Genomic DNA, 27,772 nt, shown 5'->3' on the forward strand with positions numbered 1-27,772 from the left:
GCGCTGCCTGCCCCGCTGAGAACTCTGCAGAAAACAGCATTGTTTTACTGGTTTTGCTCTCCAAACATTGGCATTATAGAAATGGCTTTGGAGGACAAATTATATACAAACTATATAATATATCTCGTCAGAATGCAGTGCAGATAAACACAGAGCAGGATGAACAGCACAACAAATGATGAGCATCTGCCTACCCTGTGCAGCGTTACACAGGGCAAGGCACCAGCAAGTCCCAGATTGCAGTGCTAATCTCCTAATCTCCCTCCTGGCTCCTTGGTGTCACCGAGAAGTATGAATCTATTCAACCTATTCAGAACTTTCGTATGAATTTCAGCAATACAAATCAGTATGCCAAGTGGTATAGGTTCACCAAAAATGTGCCCAATAATTGACACTGCTGGTGGGATCAGGCCAATCACAATGCATTAAACAAAGAGCAGCCAATCAGAAAGAATAAACAAATGTGACGTCTATAGCTTTATAACAGGTGCTTACTGCCCCCCCTCCCCCGACACTCATTGTTCCTGAGTTGTTCGAGGGGACACCTGTGGACACGGACTCCTGTGACTGCAACGTACCAGTGTCCACTTTCTATTCTAACATTCATCGTCACTTCTCTCTAGTGCGCACAACCTATTCAGCCCCGAGGCAACTTTACCCATTTCTATAGACCAGGGGCATCCAAGCTGTTTTCCTAGGGTGCCACACTATGAAAATTAGTCTGGATGGAAGGCAACAAAATAATAAGAGACCCATTTATTAATTATTACATTGGGCTATGGCCCAAGGAGTCACAGTGCTTCTATACACAGAGGGCTACGGCCCAAGTATTCACAGTGCTTGTATACACATTGGGCTATGGCTCAAGGAGTCACAGTGCTTGTATACACAGGGGGCTATGGCCCAAGGAGTCATACTGCTTGTATACACATTGGGCTATGGCCCAAGGAGTCACAGTGCTTGTATACACAGAGGGCTATGGCCCAAGGAGTCATACTGCTTGTATACACATTGGGCTATGGCCCAAGGAGTCACAGTGCTTGTATACACAGAGGGCTATGGCCCAAGGAGTCACAATGCTTGTATACACAGTGGGCTATGGCCCAAGGAGTCACAGTGCTTGTATACACAGTGGACTATGGCCAACAGAGTCACAGTGCTTGTATACGCAGTGGGCTACGGCCCAAGGAGTCACAGTGCTTGTATACACAGTGGGCTACATCCCAAGGAGTCATAGTACTTGTATACAAATGGGCTACGGCCCAAGGAGTCACAGTACTTGTATATACAGTGGGCTACGGCCCAAGGAGTCACAGTACTTGCATAGACAGTGGGGTACAGCACAAAAAATGTAAAAAAATGTTGTTACTTTTTAAACTTTTAACTCTTTTGAAAGTTTTTTTTTACTTTTTCAATTTTTTTTTTGTACACGCAGCCACGCAGGGTATAAGTATAGCAAGTGGAGATAGGCGGCACTTTAGATGTACTGTATCTGTGTGTGTGTGTGTGTGTGTATATATATATATATATATATAGAGAGAGAGAGATATATATACACACACACACACTATACTATACAGTGTATGTATATATAGATAGAAAGATATACACATTTCAGGCAGGCAGACAGACATACATTGATTACAAATAAATCAGTTTACTTACTGTCAGAATTTATAGGCTGCCGGCTCCTCTCTGCTAGCTGCTGCTGCTGCTGTTCCTCTGTAGTACTCTGTGTATGCAGCTTGATGTTGATGCAGACAGCGTTCATTCCTGCTTAAGCACGCTGGTCCTGGAGGCGCCGAGGCGGGCCACAGACAGCTTGTAGGCGGCGCCGTCAGTAACGACTGACAGGCTCCGCAAAGGCTTATTGGGGATATCCCCCGTCGGCCATTTTTGTTAAGGTCACAATACTGCCCGATCGGAGCTGAGCTGAGCTCCGATCGCGGCAGAGAGCAGTCCCTGGGTAAGTTGAGGAGTGGGTGAGGGAAGGGCGGCTGCCGGCCCCTAAAAGCTGTAAAAAAGGGCCGGCCCAGCGGAAAACGGCCCGGCGTCCCAATCCGCCCCTGGCGAGCAGTGTGCCCCCTATACACAGTCACTTTACCAGAACAGCCACTTGTGAGTCTCTGGACACAGCCACTTAATCAGCAGAGTATAGTGCAGCATACATCAGCGTGCAGTGTGCCCCCTATACACAGTCACATTACCAGTACAGCCACTTGTGAGTCTCTGGACACAGCCACTTAATCAGCAGAGTATAGAGCAGCATACATCAACGTGCAGTGTGCCCCCTATACACAGTCACTTTACCAGCACAGCCACTTGTGAGTCTCTGGACACAGCCACTTAATCAGCAGAGTATAGAGCAGCATACATCAGCGTGCAGTGTGACCCCTATACACAGTCACATTACCAGCACAGCCACTTGTGAGTCTCTGGACACAGCCACTTAATCAGCAGAGTATAGTGCAGCATACATCAGCGTGCAGTGTGCCCCCTATACACAGTCACATTACCAGTACAGCCACTTGTGAGTCTCTGGACACAGCCACTTAATCAGCAGAGTATAGTGCAGCATACATCAGTGTGCAGTGTGCCCCCTATACACAGTCACTTTACCAGCACAGCCACTTGTGAGTCTCTGGACACAACCACTTAATCAGCAGAGTATAGTGCAGCATACATCAGCGTGCAGTGTGCCCCCTATACACCGTCACATTACCAGCACAGCCACTTGTGAGTCTCTGGACACAGCCACTTAATCAGCAGAGTATAGTGCAGCATACATCAGCGTGCAGTGTACCCCTATACACAGTCACTTTACCAGCACAGCCACTTGTGAGTCTCTGGACACAGCCACTTAATCAGCAGAGTATAGAGCAGCATACATCAGCGTGCAGTGTGCCCCTTATACAGTTACTTTACCAGCACAGCCACTTGTGAGTCTCTGGACACAGCCACTTAATCAGCAGAGTATAGAGCAGCATACATCAGCGTGCAGTGTACCCCTATACACAGTCACTTTACCAGAACAGCCACTTGTGAGTCTCTGGAAACAGCCACTTAATCAGCAGAGTATAGTGCAGCATACATCAGCGTGCAGTGTGCCCCCTATACAGTCACTTTACCAGCACAGCCACTTGTGAGTCTCTGGACACAGCCACTTAATCAGCAGAGTATAATGCAGCATACATCAGCGTGCAGTGTGCCCCTTATACAGTCACATTACCAGCACAGCCACTTGTGAGTCTCTGGACACAGCCACTTAATCAGCAGAGTATAGTGCAGCATACATCAGCGTGCAGTGTGCCCCCTATACACAGTCACTTTACCAGCATAGCCACTTGTGAGTCTCTGGACACAACCACTTAATCAGCAGAGTATAGAGCAGCATACATCAGCGTGCAGTGTGCCCCCTATACACAGTCACGTTACCAGCACAGATACTTGTGAGTCTCTGGACACAGCCACTTAATCAGCAGAGTATAGAGCAGCATACATCAGTGTGCAGTGTGTCACCTATACACAGTCACTTTACCAGCACAGCCACTTGTGAGTCTCTGGAAACAACCACTTAATCAGCAGAGTATAGATCAGCATACATCAGCGTGCAGTGTGCCCCTTATACAGTTACTTTACCAGCACAGCCACTTGTGAGTCTCTGGACACAGCCACTTAATCAGCAGAGTATAGTGCAGCATACATCAGCGTGCAGTGTGCCCCCTATACAGTCACTTTACCAGCACAGCCACTTGTGAGTCTCTGGACACAGCCACTCAATCAGCAGAGTATAGTGCAGCATACATCAGCGTGCAGTGTGCCCCCTATACACAGTCACTTTACCAGCATAGCCACTTGTGAGTCTCTGGACACAACCACTTAAACAGCAGAGTATAGAGCAGCATACATCAGCGTGCAGTGTGCCCCTATACACAGTCACTTTACCAGCACAGCCACTTGTGAGTCTCTGGACACAGCCACTTAATCAGCAGAGTATAGAGCAGCATACATCAGCGTGCAGTGTGCCACCTATACACAGTCACGTTACCAGCACAGATACTTGTGAGTCTCTGGACACAGCCACTTAATCAGCAGAGAATAGAGCAGCATACATCAGCGTGCAGTGTGTCACCTACACACAGTCACTTTACCAGCACAGCCACTTGTGAGTCTCTGGACACAACCACTTAATCAGCAGAGAATAGATCAGCATACATCAGCGTGCAGTGTGCCCCCTATACACAGTCACTTTACCAGCACAGCCACTTGTGAGTCTCTGGACACAGCCACTTAATCAGCAGAGTATAGTGCAGCATACATCAGCGTGCAGTGTGCCCCCTATATACAGTCACTTTACCAGCACAGCCACTTGTGAGTCCCTGGACACAGCCACTAAATCAGCAGAGTATAGTGCAGCATCCATCAGTGTGCAGTGTGCCGCCTATACACAGTCACTTTACCAGCACAGCCACTTGTGAGTCTCTGGACACAGCCACTTAATCAGCAGAGTATAGTGCAGCATACATCAGCGTGCAGTGTGCCCCCTATACACAGTCACTTTACCAGCACAGCCACTTGTGAGTCTCTGGACACAGCCACTTAATCAGCAGAGTATAGTGCAGCATACATCAGCGTGCAGTGTGCCCCCTACACACAGTCACTTTACCAGCACAGCCACTTGTGAGTCTCTGGACACAGCCACTTAATCAGCAGAGTATAGTGCAGCATACATCAGCGTGCAGTGTGCCCCCTATATACAGTCACTTTACCAGCACAGCCACTTGTGAGTCTCTGGACACAGCCACTTAATCAGCAGAGTATAGTGCAGCATACATCAGCGTGCAGTGTGCCCCCTATACACAGTCACGTTACCAGCACAGATACTTGTGAGTCTATGGACACAGCCACTTAATCAGCAGAGTATAGAGCAGCATACATCAGCGTGCAGTGTACCCCTATACACAGTCACTTTACCAGCACAGCCACTTGTGAGTCTCTGGACACAGCCACTTAATCAGCAGAGTATAGTGCAGCATACATCAGCGTGCAGTGTGCCCCCTATATACAGTCACTTTACCAGCACAGCCACTTGTGAGTCCCTGGACACAGCCACTAAATCAGCAGAGTATAGTGCAGCATCCATCAGTGTGCAGTGTGCCCCCTATATACAGTCACTTTACCAGCACAGCCACTTGTGAGTCTCTGGACACAGCCACTTAATCAGCAGAGTATAGTGCAGCATACATCAGCGTGCAGTGTGCCCCCTATACACAGTCACGTTACCAGCACAGATACTTGGGAGTCTATGGACACAGCCACTTAATCAGCAGAGTATAGAGCAGCATACATCAGCGTGTAGTGTGCCCCATATACACAGTCACTATACCAGCACAGCCTCTTGTAAGTCTCTGGACACAACCACTTAATCAGCAGAGTATAGTGCAGCATACATCAGCGTGCAGTGTGTCCCCTATACACAGTCACTTTACCAGCACAGCCACTTGTGAGTCTCTGGACACAGCCACTTAATCAGCAGAGTATAGTGCAGCATACATCAGTATGTAGTGTGCTCCCTATACACAGTCACATTACCAGCACAGCCACTTGTGAGTCTCTGGACACAGCCACTTAATCAGCAGAGTATAGTGCAGCATACATCAGTGTGTAGTGTGCTCCCTATACACAGTCACATTACCAGCACAGCCACTTGTGAGTCTCTGGACACAGCCACTTAATCAGCAGAGTATAGTGCAGAATACATCAGCGTGCAGTGTGCCCCCTACACACAGTCACATTACCAGCACAGCCACTTGTGAGTCTCTGGCACAGCACTTAATCAGCAGAGTATAGTGCAGCATACATCAGCGTGCAGTGTGCCCCCTATACACAGTCACTTTACCAGCACAGCCACTTGTGAGTCTCTGGACACAGCCAATAAATCAGCAGAGTATAGTGCAGCATACATCAGCATGCAGTGTGCCCCCTATACACAGTCACATTACCAGCACAGCCACTTGTGAGTCTCTGGACACAGCCACTAAATCAGCAGAGTATAGTGCAGCATACATCAGCGTGCAGTGTGCCCCCTATACACAGTCACTTTACCAGCACAGCCACTTGTGAGTCTCTGGACACAACCACTTAATCAGCAGAGTATAGAGCAGCATACATCAGCGTGCAGTGTGTCCCCTATATACCGTCACATTACCAGCACAGCCACTTGTGAGTCTCTGGTAACAGCCACTTAATGAGCAGAGTATAGTGCAGCATACATCAGCGTGCAGTGTGCCCCCTATACACAGTCACTTTACCAGCACAGCCACTTGTGAGTCTCTGGTAACAGCCACTTAATCAGCAGAGTATAGCGCAGCATACATCAGCGTGCAGTGAGTCACCTATACACAGTCACATTAACAGCACAGCCACTTGTGAGTCTCTGGTAACAGCCACTTAATCAGCAGAGTATAGAGCAGCATACATCAGCATGCAGTGTGTCCCCTATACACAGTCACTTTACCAGCACAGCCACTTGTGAGTCTCTGGTCACAGTCACGTAATCAGCAGAGTATAGTGCAGCATACATCAGCGTGCAGTGTGCCCCCTATACACAGTCACTTTACCAGCACAGACACTTGTGAGTATCTGGACACAACCACTTAGTCAGCAGATTATAGTGCAGCATACATCAGCGTGCAGTGTGCCCCCTATACACAGTCACTTTACCAGCACAGCCACTTGTGAGTCTCTGGACACAGCCACTTAATCAGCAGAGTATAGTGCAGCATACATCAGCGTGCAGTGTGCCCCCTATACACAGTCACTTTAACAGCACAGCCACTTGTGAGTCTCTGGACACAGCCACTTAATCAGCAGAGTATAGTGCAGCATACATCAGTGTGTAGTGTGCTCCCTATACACAGTCACATTACCAGCACAGCCACTTGTGAGTCTCTGGACACAGCCACTTAATCAGCAGAGTATAGTGCAGAATACATCAGCGTGCAGTGTGCCCCCTACACACAGTCACATTACCAGCACAGCCACTTGTGAGTCTCTGGCACAGCACTTAATCAGCAGAGTATAGTGCAGCATACATCAGCGTGCAGTGTGCCCCCTATACACAGTCACTTTACCAGCACAGCCACTTGTGAGTCTCTGGACACAGCCACTAAATCAGCAGAGTATAGTGCAGCATACATCAGCATGCAGTGTGCCACCTATACACAGTCACATTACCAGCACAGCCACTTGTGAGTCTCTGGACACAGCCACTAAATCAGCAGAGTATAGTGCAGCATACATCAGCGTGCAGTGTGCCCCCTATACACAGTCACTTTACCAGCACAGCCACTTGTGAGTCTCTGGACACAACCACTTAATCAGCAGAGTATAGAGCAGCATACATCAGCGTGCAGTGTGTCCCCTATACACCGTCACATTACCAGCACAGCCACTTGTGAGTCTCTGGTAACAGCCACTTAATGAGCAGAGTATAGTGCAGCATACATCAGCGTGCAGTGTGCCCCCTATACACAGTCACTTTACCAGCACAGCCACTTGTGAGTCTCTGGTAACAGTCACGTAATCAGCAGAGTATAGTGCAGCATACATCAGCATGCAGTGTGTCCCCTATACACAGTCACTTTACCAGCACAGCCACTTGTGAGTCTCTGGTCACAGTCACGTAATCAGCAGAGTATAGTGCAGCATACATCAGCGTGCAGTGTGCCCCCTATACACAGTCACTTTACCAGCACAGACACTTGTGAGTATCTGGACACAACCACTTAATCAGCAGAGTATAGTGCAGCATACATCAGCGTGCAGTGTGCCCCCTATACACAGTCACTTTACCAGCACAGCCACTTGTGAGTCTCTGGACACAGCCACTTAATCAGCAGAGTATAGTGCAGCATACATCAGCGTGCAGTGTGCCCCCTATACACAGTCACTTTACCAGCACAGCCACTTGTGAGTCTCTGGACACAGCCACTTAATCAGCAGAGTATAGTGCAGCATACATCAGTGTGCAGTGTGCTCCTATACACAGTCACATTACCAGTACAGACACTTGTGAGTCTCTGGACACAGCCACTTAAACAGCAGGGTATAGTGCAGCATACCTCAGCATGCAGTGTACCCCCTATACACAGTCACTTTACCAGCAGAGTATAGAGCAGCATACATCAGCATGCAGTGTGCCCCCTATACAAAGTCACTTTACCAGCACAGCCACTTGTGAGTCTCTGGACACAGCCACTTAATCAGCAGAGTATAGTGCAGCATACATCAGCGTGCAGTGTGCCCCCTATACAAAGTCACTTTACCAGCACAGCCACTTGTGAGTCTCTGGACACAGCACATAATCAGCAGAGTATAGTGCAGCATACATCAGCGTGCAGTGTACCCCTATACACAGTCACTTTACCAGCACAGCCACTTGTGAGTCTCTGGACACAACCACTTAATCAGCAGAGTATAGTGCAGCATACATCAGCATGCAGTGTGCCCCCTATACACAGTCACTTTACCAGCACAGCCACTTGTGAGTCTCTGGACACAACCACTTAATCAGCAGAGTATAGCGCAGCATACATCAGCGTGTAGTGTGCCCCCTATACACAGTCACTTTACCAGCACAGCCACTTGTGAGTCTCTGGACACAACCACTTAATCAGCAGAGTATATCGCAGCATACATCAGCATGCAGTGTGCCCCCTATACAGTCACTTTACCAGCACAGCCACTTGTGAGTCTCTGGACACAGCCACTTAATCAGCAGAGTATAGTGCAGCATATATCAGCGTGCAGTGTGCCCCCTATACACTGTCACTTTACCAGCACAGCCACTTGTGAGTCTCTGGACACAGCCCCTTAATCAGCAGAGTATAGAGCAGCATACATCAGCGTGCAGTGTGCCCCCTATACACAGTCACTTTACCAGCACAGCCACTTGTGAGTCTCTGGACACAGCACCTTAATCAGCAGAGTATAGTGCAGCATACATCAGCGTGCAGTGTGCCCCCTATACACAGTCACATTACCAGCACAGCCACTTGTGAGTCTCTGGACACAGCCTCTTAATCAGCAGAGTATAGTGCAGCATACATCAGCGTGCAGTGTGCCCCCTATACACAGTCACATTACCAGCACAGCCACTTGTGAGTCTCTGGACACAGCCCCTTAATCAGCAGAGTATAGTGCAGCATACATCAGCGTGCAGTGTGCCCCCTATACACAGTCACTTTACCAGCACAGCCACTTGTGAGTCTCTGGACACAACCACTTAATCAGCAGAGTATAGTGCAGCATACATCAGCATGCAGTGTGCCCCCTATACACAGTCACATTACCAGCACAGCCACTTGTGAGTCTCTGGACACAGACACTTAATCAGCAGAGTATAGAACAGCATACATCAGCGTGCAGTGTACCCCTATACCATAGTTGCCTACCTTCTAAAATTTCTTTCCGGGAGAAGCCCGGGCTTGAGAAGCAGGAGGATGGCAATGGGGGCGGGGCCTAGCGAGAGATGTCATTAAGCCCCGCCCCCTCACTGCAAAATTGCAGCGATTGGCTGTAATTTGCATAGGGGGCGGGGCAAAATGACGTGATTCATTTAGAATCACATCTTAAGCCCCGTCCCCTACACGGAGACCTGCTATCGCCGCGGGAATTCTCCTCATTCTGCCCACTTCACTAGGAAGTGGGCAGAATGCGGGAGAAATACCTACCCTTCCGGGGGTGCGGGGGGTTGCCCGAAAAATCGGGAGCCTCCCGCGAAAACCGGGAGGGTAGGCATGTATGCCCTATACACAGTCACTTTACCAGCACAGCCACTTGTGAGTCTCTGGACACAGCCACTTAATCAGCAGAGTATAGTGCACCATACATCAGTGTGCAGTGTGCCCCCTATACACAGTCACTTTACCAGCACAGCCACTTGTGAGTCTCTGGACACAGCCACTTAATCAGCAGAGTATAGAGCAGCATACATCAGCTTGCAGTCAGTACACACTATACAGTCACTTTACCAGCACAGCCAGTGTCGGAACAAGTGTAGTGCAGACAGCAGGAAGGGACTCATTTACTAACGAGTTTTATCATCAAAACGTGTGATAAATTTCACTGTGTATGATAAATGGTGCTCCAGCCAATCAGATTCAGCTCCCAAGTGTCAACTGTTAGAAAACTGACAGTAAGGAGCTGATTGGCTGGAGCACCATTTATCATACACAGTGACATTTATCACTCATTTAGGTGATAAAACTCGTCAGTAAATGGGGGCCTAAGAGCGGTCCGCCCTACACAGTAACAAACACGCAGCCGCCAGCGCCGGCTGTGTATTTGATATGGCAGCCAATGAGAGTCAGACAGACTTTCATTGGCTGCTGCGTCTACGGAGGGAGCCGGCTGCAGCACACTCACAAGCTCCACCTTCCGGCTCCCCCCGCAGCGGGTGATGGGAGAGATGTCACTACCTCTCCTCCATAGTGCAGAGCGGGCCGGGAGATGAGTGGAAAGCAATGGTCACGGCAAGAGCGGGGATTCAGGTAAGTTGTGTTTTTTGGGGGGGGTTTTTTGTGTGTGTGTAAGGGGGCTGTACTGGGGGCACTGTATAGGGGGGCGCTACTGGAGGCACTGTATGGGGGTTGGCCGCTACTGGGGGCACTGTATAGGAGGGGCACTACTAGGGACACTGTATCATGGGGGTGCTACTGGGGGCACTGTATGTGGGGGTGGCCACTACTAGGGGCACTGCATAGGGCAAAGGGGGGGTGCTACATTAGGCCTTGAAGCGGGATCCGAGTAAGGTGGGAACACCCGAGCCGCTGCTCAGATGAACTCGAATCTCCACTGTTCAGAGCAGTTTGCTTTTCACTGAATCCAAACCACTCATCCTTAGTAATAAATACATATTACAGATGTGCGGGTCCGGAATTCTAAAATCCAAACACTCCTGAATTTAGGGGTTCCCAGTAGAACTGATTCAAATTTTGTGATCCTGTTAGAACGCAGTGCCGGTTTGGAACTCATTTGAGGGTGGTTTTCCAAAATCAAAACCGAAGCACGAAGATAAATCCAGATCCCAAACTATAATACTGGGGCCCACACACATCTCCAATATATGCCAATGCATGGTAAAAAAAAATTACAGGAGGCAGCGATGTACCTTGGGCCTGATTCAGACCCACTCGCAAGTGGCTGTCCGCTCGCAAGTGGGTCGATGGTGTGCACTGCGCATGCGCACGACGGCGGGAGCTCCGTCGTGCACATGCGCCAGACGCGACGAGTGAAGGACTTTACTTCGTTCGTTGTGTCTGATCAAAGGGGGCGTGCTGTCGATGTTGATTGGCAGCACGCCCCCTTTGGTGGGCGTGCCAGGGGCATGCCTCCCAGATGGGGGCGTTCCCAAGGGAACGCCTACCGTCAGAAGCCAAAATCACTCCGGGCCTTGCGGTTGAGAAACTCAACCGCAGGCTCCGGCTCGCAGTGGCGATGGTCGCGATGGTCAAGACCATCGCGGCCATCAACCTGCACGCTCGTATAGGCTGTGGGTGGTGACCCACAGCTATACGAGCGTCCAGGAGGACGCTCCATAATTATGGAGGACGGCCCTCATTCAGAGCGTGCGCTCTGCTCAGAGCGTCCGGCTCTGAATGAGGGCCCTTGTTTCCTCCTGTCAATATTTGCTTTATATTGCTGGTGGCCCGCATTAGAGACACTCGCTTGGAGTGCACCTGTCCTTCAGTACTGTATCTCATTTGAAGAGTGCTGCTGCACCGTGGGATATATATATATATATGTTTGATTTTTTTACACTATATATCCCAACTGTCTACACACATTACTGCCTGAGCTGATGTCATAGGCGTGTAAGTACACCGATCAGTCATTTGTGCCACATATACTAAATGATCACAGCCTAACTGCAGAAATGTACCATTGTTCTCCTGGTCACCGCAGTGAGGGGGGTGTGGTGGCCGTACCAGCGGCACATTTATACCGGTAGGTAATTGTTGACCAGTGGGACGGCTTTGGCATTTTAGCTCCCCAGCTCCTTATTAAACACTTGTCTTGTGACTTTCTATTCACGTCTCAGTGTGAAACAATTCTTAAAAGACTTTTAATTGTCTTCTATTTTTTTCCACCGAAGAACACTTGAAAAAAGTACCCACTTGTCTTCCAGTTAGTCATATAATGTGTTTCCACAGGTTCCCATTGATTGCTCCGTCCCCTACTTCTTATTGCGTCATTATTATTAATATCACTAGAATGTTTCTTTTTTTATTTATTAACAGACCAGAATATACTAAAATAAAGAGAGTTTTGTACTGTAACACAATTCCTGCACTGAAGAACCCTCTAAACAATTAAACCCAAAAACCAGATCCACGTTCCTATGATAAATGTATCAGGAATTGTTTTCTTAACCTTTTCCTTCTTTAGCGGACCAGATCCCCCCCGGACCCTCCATATTAAATGTGCATTAGACAAGGCCGAGCGGCTCACAAGACAAAGTGTATGAAATCATCCTGAATTGCAGAGCGTTCCAGGGGGCACCTGAGGATACGCGGCCCGCTCTGCGAGCTGGTGAGATGTCTGCTTAATGTTTATTGCGCTGCTGCCCCAGTCATTCATCTAGTGAATGAGGACGAATAAATTAAGATTTTAGACACAACTCTCATCAATCCCCAGCATGCACTGAAGGTAACCGGGATATGAACCTCCAACTGTGGGCTACAAGACGAGTTCTTGTCCGCAGTGATTTATGGAATACGACGCAGATTCATAAAGTGCTATATTAATGAATGCCATCTGGCTGGTACTGCAAGCTTTCACGTCCACGAAGATCAGCCAATTCTACGTATCGCACAATGTCACAGGTAATTTGTCGTAAATTTACCAAAAACAAAAACCTTTTTGTGCAGCGGTTTCATCCTCTGGTTGTTTTCATCTCCAACCCGTCGTTTTTACTATCCAACGATGTGAAGACGAAAACTCAAATCACCGTACATTCCCAGAATGCTGTCTGACCTGCCAACACACAAAGAGACCCAATGCACCTTTTATCAGGGCACACATCATTTATTGGTTTAGGGAGCAACCACAATGAACTAGAGATGAGCGGGTTCGGTTCCCTGAGAACCGAACCAACCCGAATTACAGGGATCCGAGGCAGATATGAGTCGGTTCGGGTTTTCCCGCCTGACTCGGATCTGAGGCAAAATGTCATCAATCCGCTGTCGGATTCTCGCGGGTTTTGGATTCTATAAAGGTCCTGCGATTCGCCGCCATTTTTCATTCCGGCTGTGGAGAGTGAAGAGAGAGGGAGCTGTGCTGTTAATACTTAATACTTTTTATTGTTAATTGCACGCTGACGCTGTGCATAGGGGCTGGCTACTGTTGTCCATAAGGGCTGGCTGGCTGTTGTCTATAAAGGGGCTGGCTGTTGTCGTGTCCATAGGGGCTGGCTGTTGTCTATAGAGGGGCTTGCTGGTTGTTGTCGTGTCCATAGAGGCTGGCTGTCGTTGTCCTGTCCATAGGGGCTGGCTGGCTGTTGTCTATAGAGGGGCTGGCTGGCTGTTGTCATGTCTATAGGGGCTGGCTGGCTGTTGTTGTCCCGTCCATAGGGGTTGTCATTGTCCTGTCCATAGGAGCTGGCTGGCTGTGGTGCTGTGTTGTCCAGGGGGTGCTCTGTCCTTCAGGGGTGCTCTTCACCCACCCCTAGTGTGAAAAAAATAAAAAAAATTAGTGTTAGCCACACTTGTCATCAGTGCAGGAGTGCTGTGCTGCTGTCTGTTAAGGGGCTGCTGCCTCTTTTCAGGGGTTCATCCCAGTGTTAAAAAATATATATATATATTTTTTTTGTGTTTGGCGTGTAAGCCACACCTGTCATCGGCGTAGGTGCGCATGGGTGCTGCGGTGCTGTGCTGCTGTCTATCAAGGGGCTGCTGGCCCACAATAAAAATAATAATTTGTGTGCATGTAAGCCACACTTGGCTGTCACTGTCATCGGTGTAGCAGCGCAGGGGTGCTGTGCTGCTGTCTGTCGAGGGGCTGCTGCCTAAAATGTAAATAAACAATTTTTTGTAAGCGTGCCAGCCACACCTGGCTGTCACTGTCATCGGCATAACTGCGCAGGGGTTCTGTGCTCCTTTCTGTCAAGGGCTGCTGGGCCAAAAATGAAAAAATAAAAACAATTTTTTTGTGTGCATGTTAGCTACACCTGGCTGTCACTGTCATTGGCTTGGGTGAGCAGGGGTGCTGTGCTGCTGTCTGTCAAGGGACTGCTGCCTCTTCCAGGAGTCACCCCCAGAGTGAAAACAACAATCATTTTTTTTCTGTGTGCGTGTTAGCCAAACCAACAGTGAAAAAATAAAAACATTTTTTTTTAGTTTATTTTTTTAATTTTGATAAATATTTGTATTGCATTTTGTAAACAAAACCAGTAATAAAAAATCTCTTTTAAAAAACAAACAAACATGAACTTTGCAATGAAATTTTTTTTTTTTAAGTTATTGGTTTTCAAAAAGTTTTTATTTTTCATCTTAAACATAGCAGAAATGTTATGCTAACAGCCTATAAAGTTATATGCTCTAAAAAACTAAAGCCTATATTTACAAACCTATATAGCAGTGATTCCCAACCTCAGTCTTCAAGGCACACTAACAGCCCTGGTTTTAGTGATATCCATGCTTAACCACAGATAGTTAAAGCAAAATAACTGAGGTACTGATTAAGTCACCTGTGCTAAAGTATGGCTATCCTTAAAACCAGGACTGTTAGTGTGCCTTGAGGATCGTGGTTGGGAATGCCTGGCTGAGTGGATATCCTAAATTCTAAAACTGTTCTATTCAAAAACATAAACAAAAGAAAAGATTATATGTCTAGTGTGTTATAGTGTGTTATTATGATGTTAGAATGTAGAAGGCCAAAAATTGGGTGGACCACACATGGCTGATTGATCAACCATGATGACTGGATTAGTGTCATAATGAAGAGGAGGCTGCAAACTGGGTATCAGCACCATATGTGGATGGCAGTGTGCCCTGTGCAGCACTGCCACCCCTCTCACTCTCTCTCCACCCCCTCCTGCCCCTGAGCGCTTACCTTTGCTTCCAGGGGGTGGAGGGAGGGTGGAATCCTGCGCCAACGTTCTTTGTGCACAGTGCACCACTGCCAGAGGTCTCTTCCTGCAGACCTCCAGCGCCGGGAAGTGTGCGGCCAATGCCACTGGAGGATTCCGCCCTGTGCGGAGGCACCGGCTGCACCACCCTCCCTACGGCCCTGCTGGGAGTCATGTTATGAGTTGGCCATATGGGATATGTTGCTGTTAAAGGATCAGACTGGTTATCAGTGGACACATTATTATGGTTGTTATTATTCTGGGTTACCATCTCCTGAAGGGTGTTTACCAACAGACAGAGACTACCTATCATCAGCTCAGGCATATACACTTCCTGAGGAACAGGGCTCTGCTCTCTGGAGGGAAGCCAAATAGGTGGGATCCCCTGTTCAAACATCTGAAGCTCTTCTCTCTCCACATCATCTATCTATTATAGATGGAAAAAAAATGTAATCGGGGACATCTAGCTCCCCTTTCTGTAACCTGCTCACCCTTTTTGGACAGGAAGTCCAGGATGGATGGTTTGAAAGAAAAAGGTCTAGCAACAGATGGGGATGGTCATTAGCAAGACTTGATCCAGTGGGTGTAGTCTGGGAGGTATTGGTTGGCATGCAGGCAGCGGAATAACAAAGGCCTCCATGTTGTCTGTGCTCACTATTGCGTATTTCAGTTTGCGAGTCAGGTAGGAATAAAGTTGGCTACAGAACACTGGATGTCTTAGTGCATTCAGGCCAGATATGATCCATGAATTCCCAGACAGATTCCAGACAGATAAATCCTTTGCTTATGATAATCTTTGGTAATCCTGGCAAAGGTGGGTGTTATAGCCAGACACTTTGAAGGCTGTAACTTTGAACTGCTTTATAGAAAACATTTGAACGTGTGAACATGTGAATTAAACCTTTCCACACAGAACATGATGGAGTAATCCCTTGAAGTTCAGCACCTAGAGCATTTTTCATGTTCTCTGAGGCCTCTCCTGACTGTGAAGAAAGATTCTCCACACTGTAGTCTTCCTTTGTGATTTTTTAATGGTGATTTCAATGTTGTCCACTGGCTGAGATCCATCTCATCTGAGGGTTGGGTTTTCCCCATGCAAATGAGGCAATTCACATCCAGAAGGTGACTCTTATGTTTAGCCGTGGTGTCAATCTCTCTTTTGGCAGAATTTGCACAATCTTGGTCTTGGGGGCACCATGATGAATCAGACAGATCCTCCAGGGTAAACATCTTATCTGGTGTTGTATCTATTTCTATTAAACCTTTGTGTGTGAGTTTAGTCATCTGCCGCTTGTGATGGAGCTCTTTTTCTGCTTTCTAAATGATCTCCAGACACAACGTAAAACTTAAACCTTAAACTGAAATGTTGCATTTAATGCTCTGTTCCGCTTGTTCACATATCTAAGTAATATGGTTAAGTGGACAGTCTGAACAATGGCAATTTGAAGGCCACTAACTAACTCATGGATTCTTCTGTGGCAAGGACTGATGTGAAAGGATTATTTAAGTCAGTTGTTTTTTGGAAGCACTCTTCATGGTCCCCTTCTGGGATGAAAAGTTCACTCCTAGCCACAGAAGTAGGCGCAGGATTCTCAAGAAAGACACAACATAAGACCTTAAATCAGGGGTAGCCAACCTCGGTCCTCGAGAGCTCACATTTTCCAGACGACCTAGCTGGTGCACAGGTGTATTCATTACTCACAAAAACATTTAGAAAGATCCACAGGTGGAGTTAATTATTATAGTTGTGATTCTGTGAGGAGACCTGGAAAACATGCACTGTTGGTAGCTCTCGAAGACCAGGGTTGGCTACCCCTGCCTTAAATCATAGATCTTACATTTGTCCACATATCTGTGCTGGTTAAGTGGCACTTTGAGGCCACTAACTATGTTTTTTTTATGTCCCTGTACAGGTTATGAAAAGCCTTTATAGAAGGTTTGCAAAGGATTATTTACGTCAATTGTTTATTTGTTTTTGGAAAGCACTCTTCCTGGTCCCCTTCTGGGATAAGAAATCAACTCCCAGCAGCAGCAGCCATGCTCATGGATTCTTCTGTGGCAAGGACTGATGTGAATGCCTCCTCCCCTCCCCTCCTCCTTCATAAATTTTCTTTGGAATCAAAAAACGAAATTAAATTTACTACCAATCAACCCTTCCTGTCCCTGCCCTGCCTTCATCTACATACATACTCCAACTACCTCAGGTCTCTCTTGAATAATAAAAGTGTTTCCTGATGTGCCATGTTTGAAGTTGAACTGCCATGTGTTTGTGCCACCCACTGCTGCAGTCAGCCAGCTATCTTGGTGCAAATTTGGGCCTAAACTAGGTGAAAAAAATCAATATTGTGAGCTGTGAGGTGGTCAAAAATTGACTGGAAACGAGTGGAAATAAATTTTATTGAGGCAAATAATACTGTAGGAACAAAAAAGGCCCATTTTATGTGATTTTAGCTGTTTTTATGAATTTTTAGGAAAAAATCCAGATCCAAAACCAAAAAACAAAACACAGAGGTGAGGATTTGGCAAAACAAATCCAGACCCAAAACTAGGGGAGATCCAGATCCACAACCAAAACCAAAACATGAGGGTCAGTGCACATCTCTACAATGAACCAGGGCCGGTGGTTGGCAGAGGTTTGGGGCAGGCACTGAGGCATGAGGTACCTGCTGGGACAGCTGCTACTGCCGCTGTGCAGTGTCCACTGTTTGCTGCTGCTGGGCCTGATTGAAGCTGTTAGCTGAGCTCCGATAGGTCCCGGCAGTGGTAAACAGTGAGCGGACAGGCAGCGGCAGAACAGCCGGCGGCGGTTGCGGGGCACCTGGATGCCAGCTCTGCTAGTGGTTAGGCGGATGCAATCGGAACTCTCAGCTATGATCAAGCAGCAGCTGCAGCAAGTAGCTCACAGCCAGCAACAGTGGGCTGCCGTTATGGGAGCGAGTCGGTCCGAGGAGACTGGAGCAGAGTAGCAGACTCTGCACAGCGGGGGCAGTGGGCACTGGGCATTAACAAAAATGTCCGCTGGTCGCTGCAGCAGCTCCTCCTCCCATGAGCCTTCGCAGAGTCCAGCAGGTTGCGCCTGAACTGACTCCCTGCAGCCTGCCACCACCAACCCCCCAAAGCGCAGTGAGGAGGATTCAGCAGGAGCTGCAAGACAGCAGGGGCGGATGCACAGGAAGCCAGGAAGTTCTAAAAAGTGACTGTGTTATAAAAATGTTTTAATTAAAGTCAGCTCAGCATGTAGTGAGGGGTGCTGAGCTGACTGCTTTGAAGGGGGCTGGTGCTGAGTGAGGGGTACTGTGCTGGGAGAGGGCTGAGGGGTTCTGCTCGAGGGGTGCTGTGCTGGGAGAGGGGTGCTGTGCTGGGAGAGGGCAGACTGGTTCTGTATGAGGGGTGCTGTGCTGGGAGAGGGCTGAGGGATTCTGCTCGAGGGGTGCTGTGCTGGGTGAGGGGTGCTGTGCTGGGAGAGGGCTAAGGGGTTCTGCTCGAGGGGTGCTGTGCTGGGTGAGGGGTGCTGTACTGGGTGAGGGGTGCTGTGCTGGGAGAGGGTTGAGGGGTTCTGTATGAGGGGTGCTATGGTGGGTGAGGGGTGCTGTGCTGGGAGAGGGCTGAGGGGTTCTGTATGAGGGGTGCTGTGCTGGGTGAGGGATGCTGTGCTGAGAGAGGGCTGAGGGGTTCTGTATGAGGGGGCTGTGGTGGGTGAGGGGTGCTAGGTGAGGGGTGCTGTGCTGGGAGAGGGCTGAGTGGTTCTGTATGAGGGGTGCTGTGGTAGGTGAGGGGTGCTGTGCTGGGAAAGGGCTGAGGGGTTCTGCTCGAGGGGTGCTGTGCTGGGTGAGGGGTGCTGTACTGGGTGAGGGGTGCTGTGCTGGGAGAGGGCTGAGGGCTTCTGTATGAGGGGTGCTGTGGTGGGTGAGGGGTGCTAGGTGAGGGGTGCTGTGCTGGGAGAGGGCTGAGGGGTTCTGTATGAGGGGTGCTGTGCTGGGTGAGGGATGCTGTGCTGAGAGAGGGCTGAGGGGTTCTGTATGAGGGGGCTGTGGTGGGTGAGGGGTGCTAGGTGAGTGGTGCTGTGCTGGGAGAGGGCTGAGGGGTTCTGTATGAGGGGTGCTGAGGGTGGGTGAGGGGTGCTATGCTGGGAGAGGGCTGAGGGGTTCTGTATGAGGGGTGCTGTGGTGGGTGAGGGGTGCTTGGTGAGGGATGCTGTGCTGAGAGAGGGCCAGCCACAATAAAGGGGCCCACAGCAGGCAGCATTATAATGAGTCTGACTGACTTATTTTACACCGTTCACCTCTGCACCATGGGCTGTAACAAAGGAGGGACCCATGGCGGCGGCGTCATTAGTTCAAATGAAGGGTGATAAGATCAATCATCACCCTTCAAGTCAGCATTTGCCCTTCTAGTCTGTGCTGACCACACACAACATGCTATGCGGAGGGAGGAGGGACAGCGCTGTAGAGTATAGATGCACTGGGGGGCTGGAGTCAGTAGCTGACATGAAGAGCTTTACCACACGTGTTTCTTTAACAATAAAAAAATAAGCCATAAACCAATGTGTTATTTTTGGTGTCCGTGTATAAACTCTAAGCTTGGTGGTGGGATTATCTGCTGGGGGCACCAACAAAAATCTTGCCTGGGGCACGAAATTGCTTAGGGCTGGCTCTGCAATGAACAATATAATTAAAATATAAAATATAATACTGCCCTCTTCACATAGTTATATGTTCACTTGGCCCCCATAAAATATTCACAAAAATAATTTTGCCTCTATAAAATAAATATCCTCTTTGGGCTCAATTTATTAACATTATTTTTACAAAAATAAAGTGAAAAAGGGTGTTTTCACACCCTTTTCACATTATTTTAGTTTCACCTGTAGTTATTACAGGGCAATTGGAGTAGAATTAGCAAAATTCTACTCCAACCCCCAGTTTCACTTATTTTTAGTAAAGCAGATCGCATTTCCCATAATTGTAATGGGAAATGTGATCCGACCACAGTTACTAAAAATAAATTGTAAAAAAATACCGGGGGAAGCCCTGTGATAATAACGCCACCTGGAGGTGGCGTTATCCAGGGTCTCCCCCGGTTACCGGGCTCCCACTCTGCTCTAACGGGGAGAGCAGAGGCGGGAGCCGGTACCAGTAATCAGCTGTGTGGTCTAAATAGACCGCAAGCTGATTACTGTAAAAAAAAGAAAAAAAAAAGAAAAATTTTTTTTTTTACTTACCTGAATCCAGGGACCGGTGATCGGGCCTCCGGTGATGGCTCCTCTCTGGTCAGCTGGTCTCCCATAGTACACTGGGGCCCGGTCATCAGGTGATCGGGCCCCAGTGCAGTATGGGAGATCACCTGATCGGGAAGCCCGGAGAAGATCACCGGAGGCCAGGAGGATGCAGGTAGGTGTAATGAAGGGAGGGGGGGGTCGCCCGGGGGGAGGGTGGGACGCGGGGGTCCACGATCGGGGGGGAGGGCTTAGCGTCGGTGGGGGGGTAGTAGCGGTGGTCGGTCGGCGCATGCGCGAAAATACCGCGACTAGAGTGCGGATGGGATCTGCAGGGACAGAGCTTTATCACAAGCTCTGTCCCTGCAAGGGATTTATAGTAAATCCCTGTGATATTGCCTGAATTCGCAATGCGAATTCACTCGGTAATATCACACTACAATCCGCATTCAATATGCGGATTGTAGTAAATAGAGCCCTTTGTCTCCTTAAATCAAAAAACAGGGATAGTCCACTAACTATAAGTGTATTGTGCTGATTGGTGGATTAAGCAATCTCACCTTTCATGACTGATAACTTCTTTTTTTTCTGCCATTTTTTGTCTGCAGGTTATTAAATTGCCCAGTTTGAGTTATTACCATGTAAAAGCCTGGGACGGTGATTTGCAATGTTGTGCTTTGGCAAAACGGCGGTTTGGCCTTTAGTAAATTGCATGGTTTGAAAACTGTCAAGTAAATTGACAAAAGACTTAAGTAGTCAGTTTTCACAAACCGCTCCTTATAGAAAGTCTAAGCCCTTTGTTATCTAGAGCTGAATAAGACAATTGTGACTGAGGCAGGTACATTAGGGTTCATTTAAAAAGTGGAAGACCCACGGGAGTGTCTTACAGGTGCTACCATGACATCATAAATGCCTAATCATGAACTGTGTGATAATCTCCATAGCATTGCATATGTACAGGATGTGCTTGGCTACATGTAGAGCTGAGAATTGTCGTAGCCCAACCACCTTTATATCTTACTCACCGATGTGTCCCTGTTGTAAAAGATGAATACAGTTACAGTAAGTGCTTTCATCCTTAACAAACCGACGTAAACACCTGGGCAGTGGTATTTGTTGAAGATGGAGCGCGTTACACTACAAAGCAGACTCCATGTTACAACTCCAGGGAAGCTTCATTCCCTGTTCCAGGATACTGTACCATCTTGTCACTGTTAGAGTGCCACAGTGGGAGACAGTAGGCTTCCACTTAGTTCCTGAAAGACCTGCGAATTCCTGCGACCTAAACACTTTCCAGTGATCTTGCTCTGCTATCCCCTACCTGCATACACTCACCAGCTGGTGAGCTGTATGACACCCAGCTCCACTCAATCGCTGCTCTATCTACCAGTGTGCATAACAGTGAGTACTGCTGTACCTCCTTTAACCTTCAATAAACCCACTCCTCTGGTCGTGTGGATGAACTTGATCGGTTGGAACCAATGTTGATGATTTGAGGAACTTCATTGAGAAGAGTCCAATGATGCACTGAGCTGTAACTTCAGCAAGAAGCGACGTTGTACTGGCAACAGTTTCCAGTCAGGAAATAGAATTTATAAGGGGGGATCCCCAGGGATTGGATGCTGCGATCAGCTGGTCTGGGAGCAGCACTCTGAGTGGTGGAGGAGAGTCAGCTGACAGAGTCCAACATGGTTGTGCCCATACTGTTGTTCTGAAGGGAACTCTGGCATTCAGTTTGTATACCATTATGCTGGGGAGACACACTGTAAGCAAGTGACTGCGGAGAGCCATCTCCATGCTCAGTGACAGGACACTGAGCAGACGGGGCAGGAGCATCCTTTCCTACACTCCCAATTTGGCTGGGAAACTCCTGAAAATCTGGCACTGCTCCCGGCTCCCATGGCTCCCGGCAACCCGTACGCCCCCCCAGCGGGCACAATTTAAAGCACGGCAGTGGGAGGGGGTGCGGTGATTCGATTTGCGCTGATTCGAGTTAATCTCTGCATTGTGAAGAGGGTACTGGGCCACGATGATGTGATCGCGCTGTCACACCCCATGCTCTGCCCCCAATGATGCATCATTGCCGTGTCATGGCCCCTTTTGCCGCGACATGCCCCCCTGCCGTGGAAGCCCGACAGATCACTCCCGGAAGGAGGGAGCTAAAAGTCAGTAAGTATGGGCAGAAGTAAACCTCAGCACCAGCCGGGAGCAATGTGTAGCATGAGCAGACCTCTGTGCTATCCGAGAGTGATGCACAGTGCGAGCGGACATACAGTAAGTGCTAGCCTGGACAGGCACCAGAGAGGAAAAAAGGTGGTTTTAATAATCTGGAGCATGACATTCAGTAGCCGATATTGGCTATGCATTGCACACATCCAATCTTACACAAAATAAGCCCACTTACTAAAAATAAGGGGGATGTGCGCAACTATACATGTGTGTGCCCAAAGGAATGGCAATGTGATGTCTCAAGTGGTAGGTCTCAATAGCTGTCTGGAAAAACAAGCACCATTATCTAAGGAGTACTAGGAACTAAGACTGTCCTAAGGAAATAGGTAACATGTGGGATCATGTCTGTAGAATGGTCTTGATTTAAGTACACAGTCTGGATTTTCACCTTCTGAAAGTATGTGACCTGCTCCAAAAGCAGTGTGGCGTGGTGCCGTGGATTTGGGAATTTTTGAATGGATCAATGATGGCATATTTAAATCGGAAGGCACTATCAAATCTGCAACTGCCTTCAGGTACTTAGGAGCCCACCTCTACTGTACATCCATACAGTGATGTACAGTGAGGTCAATAGCACACATGGAGATGGCGTTGAGTGTTGAGAGCCTGTCTCACCCCCTACTCACTGTAACTCTCCCCTCACTAAATTAAACTTCAGTGTCCATTGATTCTACCTGCATCACTGTGTCTTCTCTTGCTGCTGCTGACTGAGCTCCAATCTCTAAACACTGTAGTGCACTTCCTGGTCACATGACACATCCAAGGTGCCCATCAGTGCTCAAGCCATGCCCCCATACTCAGAGGCATGCCTATGTTAGCTTTCTTTCTGTACAGCTTACTGCCTGTGGTGTGGCCCCGCCCCCAGCTCTATAAGCAATGTCTGACTATACAGAAGCGAGGCTGAGGTGTTCCTGTCTCATTTCCCTGCAGTCCCAGGGAGCACCACAAAGCTGGTGAGTGTTAGCTATAAAAATGATTACAATAAACAAAGATGTTTATAAGTTATATGTATCTGGTTTGTATTATTCTCATCATTTTTATATTAAATCTAAGGAGTATGACAGGGGAGGCTCTGCCTCCCCTGCCTCCCCTGACTGCACATCCCTGCATCCATTGTAGCTCGCTCTTGACTCACTGAACATTGCAGAGTATGCATGAGGCTCTGGAAGACTTGCAGACAGCTCTCAGGTACAGTAACACCTCTGTTTGGCTTTTGTACCAAGGTGTGAGAGCTTCAACCAGTAACTGATTAGGAATCTCCAGTGTGGTAGAGATGTCCACACTAGACACCGTTGTATATTGCATTGGTGTTCCCATGTCCTAGTTATACTGTAGTTACTAGAGATGTGTGGGTCCGGATTTCTGAAATTCGACTAAAACCCAAATTTAGGAGTTCCGAGTGGAATTTTGTCAAGGTTTGGATACACCTTTTGTGACCCAGTTCGAACTAAGGGCCTGATTCAGACCCGCTCGCGAGCGCACTGCGCTCGCAAGCAGGTCGATGGTCCCCCACTGCGCATGCGCACGCCGGTGCCAGCTCTGGCGTGCGCATGTGCGAGACCCGGCCAGCGACGGGCGCACCGCCGCAGCTGTCGATTTTGATTGTTTTGGAGGTGGGCAGGGGGGTGTGGCTGGCCAAACGGAGGCGTTCCCGAAAGAACGCCTGCTGTTTGGGGGCAGCCCCACTGACATAACGAGTGATGTCAGTGGTAAGCTTCCGGCACTATTAAAGCTCACTGGGGCTTGCGGGGAAGAAGACCCTACCACAAGGGTCTCGTGGCAAGCCCCCGATGGTCGCGATGGTCGTGACCATTGTGACCATCACCTGGTAACGCGCTAAAGCGAGCGGCCAGGAGGCCGTCTTTAAAAAAAAAAAGGGAGGCCCTGATTCAGAGCGAGCACTCTTAAAGAGCGTCCGGCTCTGAATCAGGCCCTGAGTCCTGATTCGGATCTGTTCCCGGTTCAGAACTCAGATTTAAAAAACAAATTCTGGTTTTGGATTCGAACATTTTAGCTGTTTTTATCGATTTCTATTGATTTTTATACATTTTTTATCCAAAACAAAAACACTTGAGGGTGGTTTTGTAAAACCAAAACACGAAGATTAATCCATATCCAAAACTAAGACCAAAACAAGGGCGTCCGCACACATCTCTCATTGTTATGAAAATGCTATCCTATCTCACATTCACCGGCAACTCCTATCCTCTTGGACGAGCCGCAGCAGCGAGGGCGAGGGGGACTGGGAAGATACTCACCTCCCAGCTGGGTCACGGCACCTGCGTAATAGAGCTTGCAGGCACCGGGACTGACGCATGAGCACTTGCGGCAGGGATCTGCACATGCGCATATCACAGCTACTATGGGTTGCGTCGGCCTCGTTCCTGTGAGTATACAGTGCTCATCGGAGATTGGTCAGGGTGCACTGACAATACAGTGAGCGCACCCAACAGTAAATCAAACTGGTTCCGTTTAATTTATTGAAAAGATGACAGTGCATAAGGCTGACATACCGAACTCTAATGGCAAAGATTACATTAAAGCATATGATAATCTGTAAGGGATGAAGGAAAAAGTTTAAGAGAACAGAGAAAGAATGGATGATGCTAAAAATTAAAATCTGTGTTTTCTGCAAAGGGAAAATAACTGATCATTTATGTCCAATGTGCACAATAATAAGTGAACATAATGTATATCAGCTATTAGCTATGTTAGACACAGAGCAGAGAGGACTGTGTGCAGCCCCCGCTATTACTGAGCGCTGATAATGTCCTTTTTGCTTCTGCCATTCCAGACCCAGCAAAGCTTCTATTTCCTCCTGAAACCTCCTGGAGCCGGCAACAATGGCAAGGAGCACTTAATGAGATCTGTGTACTTACTAATTGTTCTCTATGACTTTTGTGATCTTTAAAGTCCACTTATTCCTGGGGACTGTTTTATTGGTTAATATCAGCTAATTCCGCTTTTGGACGTCTTGCCAGTCTCAGCAGGATGAAGTAATGTCTTACAGAGACACTAATCCAACCAAACAGAGCAATGGCTTCAAATTACTCTCCTGGTCCATGAGGTAGGTGAGAACCCGGCAGCTGGAGAATGTGCAGACCCCATATAAGGAACCGTAACCGCAAAGTCCTGCATGGTATAATGTATGCTCTACTGATGAACGCAGTGTTGTCTGTCACTGGGGGATTCAGGGGGCGATTATGACTTTCTGAGTCAAACCACTCTCTGTGCACGGACGCAAATAGCCAATTTTAGCTTTGAGCGCATGCGCAGGTGCGAATGTAGGCATCTTTGCATATTTCTGTCCTATTCTGTTTTAAACGGATCTTTGTTGAACCTGTCTTTCTGTGAAATGGGCAATTCGGGGCAGGAACTAGGTGGCAAAAGTCTAATCACACGGAGCTGCCCTGTCTTGTGGAAATGTCATGGGAGTGTCGTCGATGCGTAGCTAGAGGTCCGTGCTATTGCGAGCCATGCGTACACGGGAGGGAAGCCTGTGTCAGACAGATCTCTGGCACAGAATGGGAGTGTAAAGCCTGCAGCTGTTTAGCCGCCGGTTCAAATCCCGACAACGTGAGGCCAAAAGGATGAAATGCCGACAGCAGAGGTAAGCTAACTCTCCCCTCTCCCCCCCAACACTAACCCTCCCTTAGGGGTGCCTAACCCTAACCTCCCCCCAGGGGTGCCTAACCCTAACCTCCCCCCAGGGGTGCCTAAACCTAACCCCCTCCTCCCCGCTCCCTAAACCCTAACCCCCTTTTTCCTAGCCTAACCCTAACCCTTCCGGGGGGGTGTCTTACCTTAAGTCCTCCCGGGAGCCCCCTAACCTAAACCCCCCCTCCCGTGGCTAAGAAGACACGCGCCCTGTACTTACCTCATATCAGTGTGTATCTCAGTGATTATCTCAGTGTTTATCTCAGTGATTATCTCAGTGATTATCTCAGTGCTTTTCTCAGTGATTATCTCAGTGTTTATCTCAGTCTTTTCTCAGTGATTATCTCAGTGTTTATCTCAGTGTTTATCTCTGTGATTATCTCAGTGCTCTTCTCAGTGTTTATCTCAGTGATTATCTCAGTGATTATCTCAGTGCTCTTCTCAGTGATTGTCTCTGTGTTTATCTCAGTGTTTATCTCTGTGATTATCTCAGTGCTCTTCTCAGTGTTTATCTCAGTGATTATCTCAGTGCTCTTCTCAGTGATTATCTCAGTGTTTATCTCAGTGATTATCTCAGTGATTATCTCAGTGCTCTTCTCAGTGATTGTCTCTGTGTTTATCTCAGTGTTTATCTCTGTGATTATCTCAGTGCTCTTCTCAGTGTTTATCTCAGTGATTATCTCAGTGCTCTTCTCAGTGATTATCTCAGTGTTTATCTCAGTGATTATCTCAGTGCTCTTCTCAGTGTTTATCTCAGTGATTACCTCAATGCATATCTCCGTGTTTATCTCAATGTTTATTTCAGTGATTATCTCAGTGCTCTTCTCAGTGTTTATCTCAGTGCTTTTCTCAGTGATTATCTCAGTGTTTATCTCAGTGTTTATCTCAGTGTTTATCTCAGTGCTTTTCTCAGTGATTATATCAGTGCTTTTCTCAGTGATTATCTCAGTGCTCTTCTCATTGTTTATTTCAGTGATTATCTCAGTGTTTATCTCAGTGTTGATCTCAGTGATTACCTTAATGCCTATCTCAGTGTTATCTCAGTGGTCTTCTCTGTGTATATCTCAGTGTTTATTTCAGTGCTTATCTCAGTGCTTCTCTCAGTTCCTTGCTCAATGTTATCTCATTGCTTATATTAGTGTTTATCTCAGTGATTATCTCAGTGCTTACCTTAGTATTTATTTCAGTGCTTCTCTCATTTCTTTGCTCAGTATTATCTCAGTGCCCATCTCATTGCTTATATCAGTGTTTATCTCAGTGATTATATCAGTGCTTATCTCAGTGTTTATCCCAGGGCATTTATCAGTGATTATATCAGTGCTTACCTTTAGTGTTTATTTATGTGATTCTCTCACTGCTTCTCTCAGTGCTTCTCTCAGTTCCTTGCTCAGTGTTATCTCAGTGCCAATCTCATTGCTTATATCAGTGTTTATCTCAGTTATTATCTCAGTGCTTACCATAGTGTTTATTTCTGTGCTTCTCTCAGTTCTTAGCTCAGTGTTATCTCAGTGTTCATCTCATTGCTTATATCAGTGTTTTTC

The sequence above is a fragment of the Taudactylus pleione genome, unplaced genomic scaffold (genome assembly GCF_031769625.1).
Source record: "Taudactylus pleione unplaced genomic scaffold, aTauple2 ptg000153l, whole genome shotgun sequence".
In the NCBI taxonomy this organism is placed as follows: domain Eukaryota; kingdom Metazoa; phylum Chordata; class Amphibia; order Anura; family Myobatrachidae; genus Taudactylus; species Taudactylus pleione.